The sequence below is a fragment of the Rhea americana genome, unplaced genomic scaffold (assembly GCF_003343005.1).
Source record: "Rhea americana isolate MKP2758 unplaced genomic scaffold, rheAme1 scaffold_422, whole genome shotgun sequence".
NCBI lineage: Eukaryota > Metazoa > Chordata > Aves > Rheiformes > Rheidae > Rhea > Rhea americana.
Window position 1 is genome coordinate 181190 of NW_028186560.1, and position 14034 is coordinate 195223.

The 14034-nt window shown below is 42.8% G+C and overlaps 1 non-coding gene across 1 annotated transcript; it reads right to left on the bottom strand.

The window, feature by feature from the left end:
* Positions 1–7667: 7667 nt before the first annotated feature.
* On the bottom strand, positions 7668–7739 carry TRNAP-AGG (transfer RNA proline (anticodon AGG)). Its single transcript has one exon. It is a non-coding gene; the product is annotated as a tRNA-Pro (tRNA).
* Between the last annotated feature and the right edge of the window lie 6295 nt (positions 7740–14034).

Genomic DNA, 14034 nt, shown 5'->3' on the forward strand with positions numbered 1-14034 from the left:
TATATAAGCAGCAGCAGCAGCAACATATGCAGATTTGCTGGAAATTGTCAGCACTTTTTATAGCTTCAGTCATCCCACAGATGCAAGTCTTTGTACGAAGTACAGTGTGTGCTTCCAGCATGGATGGAGGTGGCACTGGAATCTGACTCTTGACTGACTTTGACTTACTGAGCACTGTAGAGGACTGAGAGGTGCCTTCTCCCTGTTGCATGGTGCCTGTGCAGGCATCACACTTCATTGCTGTGTAGTTATGGGAGATGAGGGGAAGGAGCTTGTATCTCACCTAACCTGTGACATCTGCTACAGAGGCAATGAAAAGTGCAAAAAAAAAAAAAAAAGTTGTGGAAGTTGTGGCACATTCAGGTACAGGAGGAATGGCATGGTAGAAAGTGGGCTTGTTCTTTGCACCCAAATGATCATAGAGAAAAAGGATGGAGGGAATTTATAGAAATGGTAATACCTCTAATTTCTTTTATAAAGGCAAAGAATATGCRGAGGATTTCTGTGCCAAGCTGTATCTTTGTCGTAAGCTAATATGATCCAAGGAGACAGTGTGCTTAAGGAGAAACTAGAATCTGCAAGCTGATTAGCAAGAATTCTATTTCATAACAAAATTCAAGATTTTTGCCCTGAAAGAGAAATCACGACTTCCAAATATTTCCATGAAACAGAATTCTGATGAAATGTTTATTTTAAGAGAGAAAAGGTTAAGCTTTTTATTTCTTTGTCTCTCTTTGTTCACTTTGATAATAGAGCATATTTTGACCAATAAACCCCCAAAGCATTTTATCAGAAAATATCCACCCAGTCCTAGAAATGAGCATTACAGCAGCTAGTGCTACAGTATGAAGGCTCTGTCATGTGTTGTAACAGTGAAGGCTGGCTTTAACAGCTGCTCTCTGCTGTAATGGAAGTTATATAATTTTTGTCTTACATTTAGAAGAAAGGAGTTGTTGACACCTATTGCAAAGGAATTTGCTTGATTACTGTAGAGATAAGARTAAGGTTGTGTATGGAAGGCACTTGACTGGCTCTGAGTATCCAACTGTGCCTGGCTCTTTATTATGTATGATGTTCATATCTCCTGCCTGCAGCGGTGGTGCTTTTCTCTTTTAACAGGTCCTTCTAAATTCTGGGAGTTAGTTACTTTACGCTCTCTCATTCTTCCATCCCCCCACTCAAAAATCAAGTCAGCCTACAAAGTCATGCCAATCAACAAGGACAGAGGGGGGTTGTGTGACAATGTCAGTTATATTGGACAAATGTGGCTGCTACCACTATTTTTTTCTAAGGATACCCCATGAAACACGCGGTGCTTMGGTATGTGCAGTCTTGTGCAATCATAGAGGAAGAGTGATCTGTGCTGCAGCAAGATGAGGGTGTAAGTGCTGAGCCTTACAGTGGTTATCAAGTAGCTAGAAGGTGAACAAGGTACAGCTCTCAGGAAATCACCAGTGTTTAGCTTCTGATGCTGAAAACTTAACAGTTAATTGGTTGAGCAATGGTCGGATACTTCTTCCATGCTTATATGCATACTCATTCCTTTTCCCTATTCTGAGAACACAGAAGGATGATTTTTGTTCTTCTGAGGAAGGGATGACTCTGGGGGGGACTGAGAGGGGAGAAAGGGAAGGAGGAGTTTCATAAGGTTGTAGATCAAGGCTTCTGCAGGCATTGTGGGAGGGTTTTGAAAATCCATATCCCCTCAGCTGTTGAGGCTGGTTTTCTTTGTGTGACTCAACAGCAAAACTTTATCTGAAGTAGGGTCTTAAAAATATTTGTAAGATAGCGGTGTTAATGAGAATCATGTGAGAATACTTCAAATTTTGAGAGGGCGGTTGTAACAGACAGATATAGAGCACCCAAACTCCTCTGAAATGCACAGCAATTTAGACAGTATGTTTCTGTAGTCAGTGATGCCTACAGCTGTGATTGCACAGGCTGTTTAGTTTCAAAATGTCGTTTTTGCTCTCTGTAACTGTAACTTTTCAGACTTGAAACTTCTGGCCATCTGACCACCGACATCAGAAAAATGTGAACATAACTAAATTATCTATTTTCTCATATAAAAAGAGAGAGGAAATTATGTTTTTCTCCCAGAAGAATTCTTTTTAATCAAGATTTTTGAGGAATTTTAAAGCCCCGTGAAAAAGATGTGACATTGCAGAGTCAGGATCTCCTGCTCACAGGAGTGTCTACTATGCATCTAGYGAAAATAGTCTTCGATTGTGGAAGTTATATGCAGGATTTTAAAAATAATTAGTAYCATAAATATCTAATAGCGTATAAAAGGAGACGTCTTCATGATGGGAGTGGGCTTCTTTGTAAGCTCTTCTGCCCTTTTCACAAGTTAGGGTGTTGCAAAAGCGAGATTCATGCATGCTGTGCCTGTTAGCAGGTAACAATAGTYAAATTTGTTGCCTTGCTGTAATCTCATAGGAGATAAAAAAAAGAAAAAAAGAAAGAAAAAAGTCTAGCTAGGAGATAAAAGCAGGTCATAGGAGGCTTATTCTGGAAGGACCTCTTTCTGCYTGTGGACAACAAAGGGAGTCTGAAAACTATTTCACTGCAGGGATCTGCCTTGTAGATGGCTACGATTAAATGATTTGCCATTCATCTGCACTGTAAGCAGGCTGATATGAAGTGAAGATGAAAAATGTAGATACTTATTTAAAGATTGCTTAATTACTTAAAGAATTCCCAGTTCATTCTGGACTCTGAATGCAGCACGGACCCTGCAGGAAAAACACAGTTTCTTTAGTAATAGGCACAGGGTTGCTAAGGTACTCTGAATATTCTCATTTTCTAATTTGGGTGCGATTGCACTTTCAGTATCTCAGTGTTCCACTGCAAGTAAGATTCACTGAATGTATTGCATGTAATTTTTTTACCATTAAGTGTGATGAGAAGATTCTGCATTCTAAAACTTGCTTTATTGTGATGTCCAAGCTGGAAAATTTGACCCTGAACACAGAACTGGAAGATTCTGTCTTCCAGATTTGGTGAGTTTTTTGTTGTTGTTGTTGTTGTTGTTGCTGTTGTTGGTTGGGGTTTTTTTGCCTTTTTTTTCCCCTCCCCTACTTGTTCCACATTTACCTGTGTGATAATAAATGACCGAGTAGAATTAACTGGGCATTTAAATAACAGATTAAATCTTTGTTTTATATTCCATGRTTGCTTATCTCATGGAGCACATTATTACCATTATTGCATCCTGATCCTGTGTTACCAGAGTCTTAAATGCCTAGGTATGCTCTCAGGACTTTTTCATTACTTCACTAACTACTGATACAAAGTATAATCACAAAGATATAGTGATTTTTTATTTGAGAGAAGTCCCAGAATAGTGGTAGCAAGTAGATGTTACTGCAGCATGACATAATACCTGTTGTAGTTGTTTTCGCTGTGACCACATTGTAACTGAAGGCAGCAAGAGTGATGAGTCTCAAGTTAAACATGATCATCCTGTTTGCTGCCATCAGTGGAGCATAGAGAGCCAGACTGCTAAGGGTGACAGTCAGTCAGCATTGCTAATTTGTGTCTTAGAATATTTGACATAAGGCAGGGATATTTCTGTCCTCAAATTCTAGCGCTTCCAGGAAGCACTTGTTCTGTACAGCTTTTTCAGAATCCAGCACTTCTGGGATGTGTCACATTTACTGTGGCACATGGTACATTTTCTGAAAGCCTCCCAAAACCTTGGGCCTTGTTGCTGTGGCTGCTCCCTTCCATGCACATTTCTAGCAATGGTGTGAGGCTCAGTATACATCTGAACAGAATTTACTGATGGGAAAAGATGATTTGTTGTGAAAATCTGAAAAGTAGCATAATGGACTTGATGGTCCTCCTCCTCTGTTCTGCACACAGTCATTGGCTTACATCAGTTTAAAGTGTCTTGGGCCATATTTGGTTACATATTACATTCCCTTTTATTGGTACGATCCACTTAGAGTGCAGAGCAATGTAAAATCAGAGCCAATGATCTGTTCAGTTGCTGTTGTTTCAGGGCACGGTGCTTCAACAAGTGCTTTCTTGAAAAAATATATATATGATTTAATGCAGCTGGAATTTTTATGTCCCGCTACTATGTGAAGTATTATTGATTAAGAAGATCTCATGTAAAGAGCTGGTATGTGGCAGGAGACCTGGGATATTAGCTAACAGGCTGTACAGATTTGCACTGTATCTGCAGTGCAGGCAGATACGCAGCATGCCACTGCAGGCAGAACAYGGTGGTTAAGGAAGGAAGGACTGTCCCAGCAAGAGCCCCTCACGCACCTGCAGTGGTAACATCAAAAGTGCATTTTTGGCTGGTAAAGCCAAAAGTAGGGGGACAGGAYAGTCTATGCTCCATGCATGGGATGCAGGCTTGCTGGTGATACTATCCACATTAAATAATTTTTCTCTGTATATATTGAARTAACTATCCTGGTGAAGTATTCTTTGTATAGATGACAGAAGGGGAAGTTTTTGCTTGTGCTAGTAAGCCAGTTTTCCAAATTATGTTTGGAAAGCTATCGAAATAGTTTTTATACGCATTTAGTATATTTGTGGTTAGCCTTTTTGCTGGCAAATTATGTGCATTTTGAATGAGGATGCCATGGATTATTCAGGAACTACTGCTCTGTATCTCATAGAAAAGCATATATAGCACAGGAATGCACCAGTAAATTTTAACATAACTTCTGTGAACAGACCCACTTGCTAGTATGGACCACCTTAGAGTGAACTTAGACTGGCTGCCAGRTGACTTTAACAGACCCTTGGTCACTCACCTTTGGACTGCAAGTCAGGTACAGTGCCAAAGGTTGAAAATCCTTCTTTGACACAGTGTGAGCAGCTTTCTAGAGCTTCTTCCTAGCTTCGTAATTGATAAGAGTAAATGTGTAGACTATTCTTGAGACTCAGATATTTGCTGGCAACAAAAGCAGATTGGTTTTTGAGCATTGATCTGAGCAAAAGTTTGTTTACTGCACAGATCTGTCAGGGCTTTCATAGTTCCTTGGCCTTTACAAGACCTTATTTCAATAGCAAAGGCAAGAGCAATTTGCTGTTGAAATGACCTGGTTATATGTTAGAAATGAGAAAAAAAAATCAACATGTACTGGTTTTGTCTTGTATCATTTTGTGTACTCCAGTTCTGGGCTTCTCTCTTCTGCCCTGTCCTGTGGTTTTCCATGGAGGARAACAATCACACAATCACAGAATAGTTGGGAGTTGGAAGGGACCTCTGGAGGTTATCTGGTCCATCTCACCTGTGCAAGCACGGCCGGTTAGAGCAGGCTGCCCAGGATGATGAAAGAAGGAATACTCAGTAAGAGGTAACGAAAAAGTATTGTGTAGACCTGCACTGATTATATCACAAGATGGATTGAGTCAAGATTGTATGTAAGGAAGACAGGTGCATGGGCTGTCAACAGCTGTCCCACAGAATGTCCCAGTGCAAGGAGAACATGATAGCCTAAGAGGGACTTCAGTCTAGAAGCAACTTCACTTGGCAGCTGTGACTTCAGTTACAGAGCTGGGCAGCACTGCTGATAAAGTGATGCCTGAACACGGGTAATGCTGGACAGTGTTGAGATATTAACTGRAGAGAAAGCAGAAGCTGTCTCTTGGGCTGAATATATAGCATGCAATTGTCAGGAAAGCTGTCTCATTAGCACAACATCTTAGTCTTTGAAATGTTCTCTCACACTCAGCAAGTCCAGGAATGGGTAAAAGGGAGGATAGATGAAGAGTGAGGAGAAATCAAAAGAACATTACGACGTAATTAAGAGTCTCAAGCTCCTCTTACCTTCGCATTTTTTTCCTCAATCCTTTATTTGAAACCCTTGTAAAACTTCATGCAGTACAGTTCAGATACAGATCTGTTAGCCTAGAGTTAAATCTGATCTGTAAACTGAACCTGTGCATTTGATTTACCTGATCTGTAAACTGAACCTGGCATTTCAGCATTGCTTCATCCATATTGTGGGGAATTTTTTGTTTTGTTTTCTTGACTGCGGCCATAGTCATCAGAAGTCTTCAGGATGCTCTACACCAATTTATATCAAACGGAAGGAGTGAGAAAGGAAAAGAAATGAGACTGATTGGCTCAGAGACATAGTTAAGCAGCTTTATAGCTCCTGAGGAGAAAACAGTAGTTGAATATTAAGCAAGGAAAAGGCCAAAACGAGGCCTTCCCTCTCACCTAAGGGTTCTCTCTGATGCCAAAAGACCAGAATTTGTGGAAGAGAGAGGGAAAGAGCAAGGATTTGAGCTTATGGACGTTTTCTGGGACATGAAAGATACGTGTAAGATTCCAGTTATCCCTCCTCCCTTCTTCTTACCCCTGCCCAGTATTTACTACTTTGCATTTATCACTAGTGTAATTTGCTGTGATGTTACCTGTTCACTGAAGACTTATTGAAGTTCTTCATGAAATTAACTGGATTTGCCCCATGTAAATAGTTACCTATATCACTCTCAAATATTTACAAACATTTCTCACCCTCCTTTTCAGCTACTTAAGAAACGAGCTGCTGCCTGTACTCTGTGCTGTCCAGTGTGCACCAAGCAGGATGTTGCATGCTTTGTCACTGTAGGAGGTAGGAGAGAACATGGCTTCTTCTGACATATCTCTGATTTATGCTCTCCTGTTCTGTCATCTTGCTAGCTCTGAGGTGGAAACGGCCACATCTCAGAGGTAGGAATCTCGGCTGAAGCAGGACAGGAAATCTTTTGGCCCTATCGGAGCCCAAAAAATGGGACATACAGCAAAAAATAGCATCATCAGGCTTTTGTGGTTGCATTGCTAGCCTTTTGATTTGATAAAGGCTAACTCTTTCTGTTTCTGCTCTCAGTTTTGATTCTGCAATGCTTTTCTCACTCCTTGACCATTTCTTCTGAAAGTCTGTGCAAAAAGGAGTTTATGTGCTCAAAAGGACACTTGTGGCTGTTGATCTATCAGAGGATATCAGGTCCCCCAAGAGTACCTCACTTAGATCCTTATCCCATCAGAGCTATTGCACTACTACTGAATGTATTCCRTTATTCCGCTCTTCTGATAACATATTGACATTTTCAGAATGTTCTTTCAAATTGGATAGTTTGAGCTGCTTTGTCTCCCTGATCCTTCATAATTCACCTTTTTAGCACTTTATTCAGGTTGCCAAAACAAAACCCTGTAGGTTCTGTGTGCCATGATTGCTCCTCTTTGAGCTATGTGCCACAGAGCTAGATAATCTACAATGACAAGCTGGTGCATAACAAGAACAGTTTCACAGTGAACTTCCTTCAGTTTCTACAGAAGTGAGRCTGGGCTATAGAGAAGGCAGCAGCAAAATCTGGCAAGATTCTGGTAGTGGGTGATAAGGAATGGGGGAATTTTGGGGGGGTGGAGATGGATATTTAGGGTAATAGAGATTGCAAGGGATTGCATTGCAATAGAGAAAGAAGGAATAAACCAATTTGAATTTAACAGTGATTTTTCAAAGTGCAAAGTATCACAGAATGGGTAAGGTTGGAAGTGACCTCTGGAGAGCATCTAGGCCAACCTCCCTACTCAAGCAGGGTCACCAAGAACATTTTAGACAGCGTTGCATCCAGGCAGGTTTTGAATATCTCCAGAGATAGGAGACTCCAAAGCCTCTCTGGGCAACCTGTTCCACCAGTGTGCTGTCAAATGAGGGCTCATCCGGGATTTGAACCCGGGACCTCTCGCACCCTAAGCGAGAATCATACCCCTAGACCAATGAGCCACATGCTATGCAGTACAGTTTGCACAGAAGAGGAGTTTTATTTCTAGGGAGTGAGCAAATGTTTAACTCTGAATGGAATGACCACAAACTGGTTTGGTACATGTAGTGTATTTTGCAGTCCAAGTGAAATCTATGTAGTGTCTCCAGAATTCAGTTTAAAAACCCTGCTGAAGGCTGTGTAAGTAGCACATGGCTGAGTGTGCTACTCACATCCCCACCATTGCAATGTGCTGCCTGAAAAGCAGATTTGCTTCCCCTGTGCCAACTACTGTATAATAGGACTAATTCATTACCCAAGGCCAAGTAATCACTCTAAATAGCAAGATTTAGAGGACAGCCTATGACTTGTTTCACTGCACTGTGATCTGTTGATTATCACAGTGATAACTAGCACCAAGTGAAGATTGGAATTCAACCTCAGTGTTTTATGKGATGAAGAATGGAACTTCGGGTATTTCCAAAAAGAAGTGATGTTTAAATTATCTATAGGTCTTTGATGGGCTGCCTTACTTCTGCTGCCTCTTGTGCTCTTGGCCAGCACAATTTAACAAGTCTGAAAGTGAATCTATGGTGAGGGACAAAGCCCTCCCTCAGTGCTGGCCACAGGCATGTTCATAGACTCTAATTCTGTGCAGGGATGGGGTTATGGTATGGGTCCTTCTGAAGTACATCTTGCTGGCTGTGTTAGTAGTGGAGGGGAGCAGGGCTGGTGCAAGTTACCACTCGCACTTCTGCTTTGATCACTGAGGCCTGTACTCTGTGCTGTCCAGTGTGCACCAAGCAGGATACTGCATGCTTTGTCATTGTAGGAGGTAGGAGAGAACATGGCTTCTTCTGACATATCTCAGAAGTAGGAATCTCTGCTGAAGCAGAACAGAAAATCTTCTGGCCATATCAGAGCGCAGCGAACAGGGAACCTATAGCCGAATACAACCCTCCAGACCCAAGCGGGCCATGAAAGGGGAAAGCAAAAGAAGCTGAGACCCAAAAGGCAGCTTCAGTCTGCCCTCACTATTGATCAGCAAAACATTTGTAAAATGAGTACCAAATTGAATGCTGCAACTCTTAGCTACACTGCTTCAGCTACACTGCTTCCTCTAGTAGACTAGAGACCTTGATCCACTTTGTGAATACTCAGCAAGTTCTTTATATGACAGGCTTTATGGGCCCATTCCTGTGCCCACCTCCTTCTGAGTGTCCAAGGTACGACCCTTCCAATCTGATTTTGGAAGCCTGGAGATGGCCTGGGATTGTGACCCATTGGCACAGTATTCTCCAGTCTCTCTTTTACAAGACAAGAACTGCTCCACACATATCATCTGAGCTGAGAGCATGGGAGTTTGTAAGCAAGTGCAGATCATTTCAGATATGCAGATCACCTCACCAAATAATTTGCATGGATGTCACACAGGAAKCTGCCCACATCCTGGCATTCCTGGGCAGGCAGGCTGCCGGTTTGCCTGGAGACTAGGGCTGTGTGCTGAGCTGGGCTGGCCAAGGCAAGCAGCACAGATGCTGCCACAGACTGAATTCCACAGGGCTCATCTTGCAGAAGGCTCTTCAGCTTCACCCTTTTTCTTTCTCTAGGTTGACCTCAGTGGACTTTGCATTAGGCTCAGAGTCTCGGAAGCCACTGGATCTTATTCCTGCCTCCAAGCTGACTATGAATAGGCTGGTTCTTGCCCGCTCTTGGTCTCAAAGAGCATTGTTCAGACGGTTGGGGGAGGGTGCCTGGGCGGACAAGCAGGGSTGGTTAGTGGGGGCCAGCTAAGTGCCATACACTGTGTCCTGTGCGAAGCAGCAGTGCTGTGGACCCTGCTCTTACAGCTGAAAGGCAATGATTTTTGTAACACGGGGAACGAAGCTGGCTGCACTGAATGAAGTGGCTTTTTGCTGGACAAGATGCGGAGCTCTGAAAATGGCTCTTTTGTGACTCTCGGATCAGAAATATGCAAACAGGAATGCCTGCAGTCTCCTGTGTTAGCGCTGATTAGTGGTGTGTGTGTGTGTGTGTGTGTGTGTGTGTGTGTGTGTGTGTGTGTGTGTGTGTGTGTGTGTGTGAGAGAGAGACTTACGCAATTCTGTTCCAGCCACATGGCTGAGCCTCCTCCTCCCTTCCCCCTTCTGCTGCCTTCTGGGGGCATGGCTGTGTCTGAGCTCCACAGCCCTGATGTTACTGCTGGATGCAAGGTATGTGCCCCGGCAGCCTGTTGAAGAACCAGTTCCAGGAATTCCAGTCTGTTTCAGCCCCGAGTGTCAGCCCCTGGAGGGAACAAAGCTCAGGCATCTCTGCCATGGTAGAGAAATTGCTTTGCTTTCAGTGGTGCAGGAMACAATGTTTGTGACTAGAGGAGAGGGAGCCTGAAAGCCCCTTTTCCCTCCCCATGGGAGGGAAGTGCATGGAGCAGCTGATTTTAATTGCTGTGCTCAGGCCCTTCCCTGTCTTGTGTGCTGGTACAGGCTTCGTCCTCACCACTGGAGTGAGACTCATTTCTTTTCCTGATATTTTTTTCTCCTCTTAGAGACCACATGCCTTCAATGCAGCTTCATCCTCCAGCTGGAAAAGATTCAGGAGAAGTGGTTCGCAGAGTCTAAAGCCCTCAGCCTCAAAGATGGCTATGTGTAGTTCCTGGTGTGCRCCCTCTGAAGCCAATTTCCCTAGCCACTTGTTAGTACTCGCAGCAGCTACAAAATGCTGCTGCTTCTTGCAATATTTTCAAAACCTGCATCTTCTTTGCTATTTAGGTGAGCCAGCCAGCTCTAGTGCAGGTGGTATTGGCAGAAAACCGTCTTCCGTCAGGTAGAGGCCAGTGAGTAGTGGAGGGTGTGTAGCTGAGRCCACTGCATCCCAAGGGCAGATTTCTGCATAGGAAGTTAAATGGGCTAATCTTGCCCCATCCCCATACAGCAACACAAAGTTATGCACACTGTATCTGCTTTGCTGCCTGCCATGGTCTGGCAGGGTTTTTGTTTGCTGCTTTTGGATGTTAAAAGTAAACAATTTGCAAGTCCTGAGTCAGTGTAAATGTTCCAGCAGCAGCACTACATCTGTCCGCTAGTCCTTTCAGATCTCTGATAATCCAGACCATTGTATCTCTTGTGTGTTATCTGAATAGGATAGTGATCATCCTATTGTCCTCAGACCTATTGAATATGGAGCCATTCACCACCACAACCTTATTATGTGGCACGTAGAGCTACTGGTGAAAAAGTTTAACTCAGGAGAGATTCCCAGTCCAAATAGGTTTCTTCTCTTTCATTCTGCAGAGGCAAATACGCAATTTTATTTTTGTGATAGCATGCTGTTGTCCAAAGCGGTAACATTCTGTCTGGATAGCTTCATCCCACCCTGTACTCAGAATAAGTGTGCATTTCATTCCCACAACAAATCACATTTGTAAAATCAATTCAAGTCATTAGTCTTTTCCTGGGAAATAGAGATGATGCTGGCTAGTAACCTTCCCTTGTTCTGTGTGATGGATGCCTTTTGGGGTTCTTGCATTGCTTACTGTAGTAGTGCTGCTCTCTCTTCCCCTTGGTGATAATGTCCACGGGGTACACAGCACCCTCCATGGAGTGGTGGAGCATAAGTACCATCAGGACTGTTTGGCTTGTATGTGACAGATAAAAATGGCCTTTAGCAGCTCTGCCTGCCAGGTGGGGCTCCTAAACAATGTATTTTAGGTCATGGTTTGTCATTGTCATCTCCTCTTTGTTCAAATGGCATACAATTTGAAGGGCAGACTTCTTCCAGCTTCTTATGGCTTGAAATGCTGTGCAGCAAAAATTCTTGAAACATCTCCTTTTATTTTAATAAATAAGATTACAGCATAAGCAATGGGGGACTCTGACAGAGCCTGGATATCCAAGCTGTGTTACTCTGCTCCTTTGGAACCAGCAGTTTTCTCTCTATGCCATGTAACTTATTACTGTCTCTGTTGTGCTGATCAAGTTCTTTGCAAGGAGTAGAATTAAATCACTGGTCACTACAAAGTATCCTTACAGTATAATTTTCCTTCTGCTGTAAGCTTTTTCCTTTTTTTTATGACTTTGTCTTCTTAGGCAGCTTCCTCAATTTAGTCTTAAGGTGAGAAATGTATTTATCAATGTGCAAGTCCCCTTTTTCTGTAATGAACGTTTGCTTATTTTCTCTGCTGTCTGCTAATCTCTAGCTCCAGCAGTAGGAAGGCAACTCCTTCAATGGTAGGAGTTAAATATATCACCCCAGAAAAGAGCAAGCCAGATCTGAGAACTGCTCTTGTAAAAGTAATTTTGATCCCAGCCTTGTTTCCTGTCTAAATACTTTTCTCTTTCAGTGGAGATCATGAAATGTCACAGTCATTATTTTTGTTCAGAACATACTGAGAAATCAGCTTTCAGTTCTAGAGATTCCCTCTTTAAGGAACACAGTTTGAGGAATGAGAATTACAAGTTACAGGGAAGTTGCAGTTCTCTGTATTTTTAAACAATATTATTTTGGAGAACAATAATATTAAGTGTGTTGCTATGGTGTTAGAAGGGTGTGATGAATTAGACACAGATTCAGTATGTTTAAGTGTGCAAGACAACTGCTAGAGTCAGGCCAAAAACAGGATAACCTCCCAGATTGCCCTCATATAATGCATCTTTTGTTTTTCTTCGCAYGGTGAGATTCTGCAGCTGTGCAGGATTCACCAGGGGAAACCTTTCTATAATCAGGCTAACTTTTCTCCCTTAGTCCAGTCAATTACAGAAACTTGGGACAGATAACACATGACTACGTGCTAAGAGCACCACTGCACTACTTGACTCTCTGAAACACTGGTGAAGGTGAGGAGAGATGGAGACTTATTTATGGGGGCTGCACAGGAAAGTGGCATGTATAGAAATGTACCCAAGGAACACTGATGCTGCTGAACCTTGTCCATAAGGTCTTACCGTTTCTTACMGTTTCAGTTCAGCAACAGGCCTTAGAATATCTGGGTCAGTCCAATACTGAGGATGTTAAGGTTAAGATATTCAGTCTCCTGTTGACCCCTGGTTTCCTAGTTCACAAATGGCAAAAGTGGAGAGGTGACCTAGTCTGGCCTTCCCTTTGTTCCTTTTCTGTTTCTTTAACTCCGATCTTGCAGTTCTGCATGACCCCTTATACAGCTCTGGATAGAACCCCCTGCACAAACTAATCCAGCGCTCTCAGCAGAATGTGGTTCACTTTTTTTTCCCCAGGGATACTCTTTTACTGGGTTAGCTCATGGAAACACTGAGCACCAAATGCAGTTTAAAGTAAATGTTGAGAGTGGATATGGGAGCAGAACAAGATACTGCTGTGAGACAGCTCAAGGCCTCCCCTGGCGTTTTAGTGTTAACTGTGACTGCAGCAGCATGGTTTCCAAGGATGCTGAGCAACTCCATTGCCCCCTTAGAATGGGGATGCTCAGGCATGAATCCATTTGAACACACAACTTGTAAGACATTGTAGATAGCACGAGAGTCAGACCACCTGCTTTAGTCTCATACCTGATCATGTGAAATATAGGTGTGCTGCCCTAGCAGATTAATCTAGATTGTCCAAGGAGGCATCTAGCCTTTTTGTGTAGATGATACAAAAAGACTTTGGTTCCTTTAAAGGGAATTGAGCATTGATTTGTGCTTAGCAGGAAACTACCTAAAATTGACCAGAAGGAAATGCCAGGTCCTGGGATGGTCTGAACTAGTGTCACTCCTTGAAACTGTAGTACCTGATGCATGGCTTCAAAAGACAGCTATTTTCATTTAATATTCACTGCTGAGGAGGCCCCACTGTTTGTTAACAACTGCAGGATGGTTGTTATCATCACCTTCTGCAGAACACTAGCAGTTAGAACATAGGAAGTGAGACGTGGCTTCAGTTTCCTCTTGTTCTGAGCAGATTCAAACTTGCACTTCTCAGTTCCCAGGGCAGTATTTTAGCTGCTGGGCTGTAGAGTAACGCAGCCTTTTGACCTTTAGGGTAAAGGCCTGTGCAGCTAGCAGTGCGGGAGCTGGGGAGCCACAAGGAGATCAAGCAAGGGAAATCAAGAGGGAAGACAGATTTCTTACCTGCTTCAAGAATTGCTTCTGCTGTAATGATCAGATCTGGATGCCTGCACAGTCTTGGAGCAGAGACTTTGCAGTCCAAAGTGAAGACAGTGAAGAAGAAAATCATCTTACTTTACTTCAGACTGATACAACAGAGTCACCCAGATGCCTTTATAGCTAACTGTCAAAAAGATGTACTTCTGAGGCCAAACTCTCCTGATGTTTTTCCAGACATGCAGTCTAGAAGGAGCTGAATGTT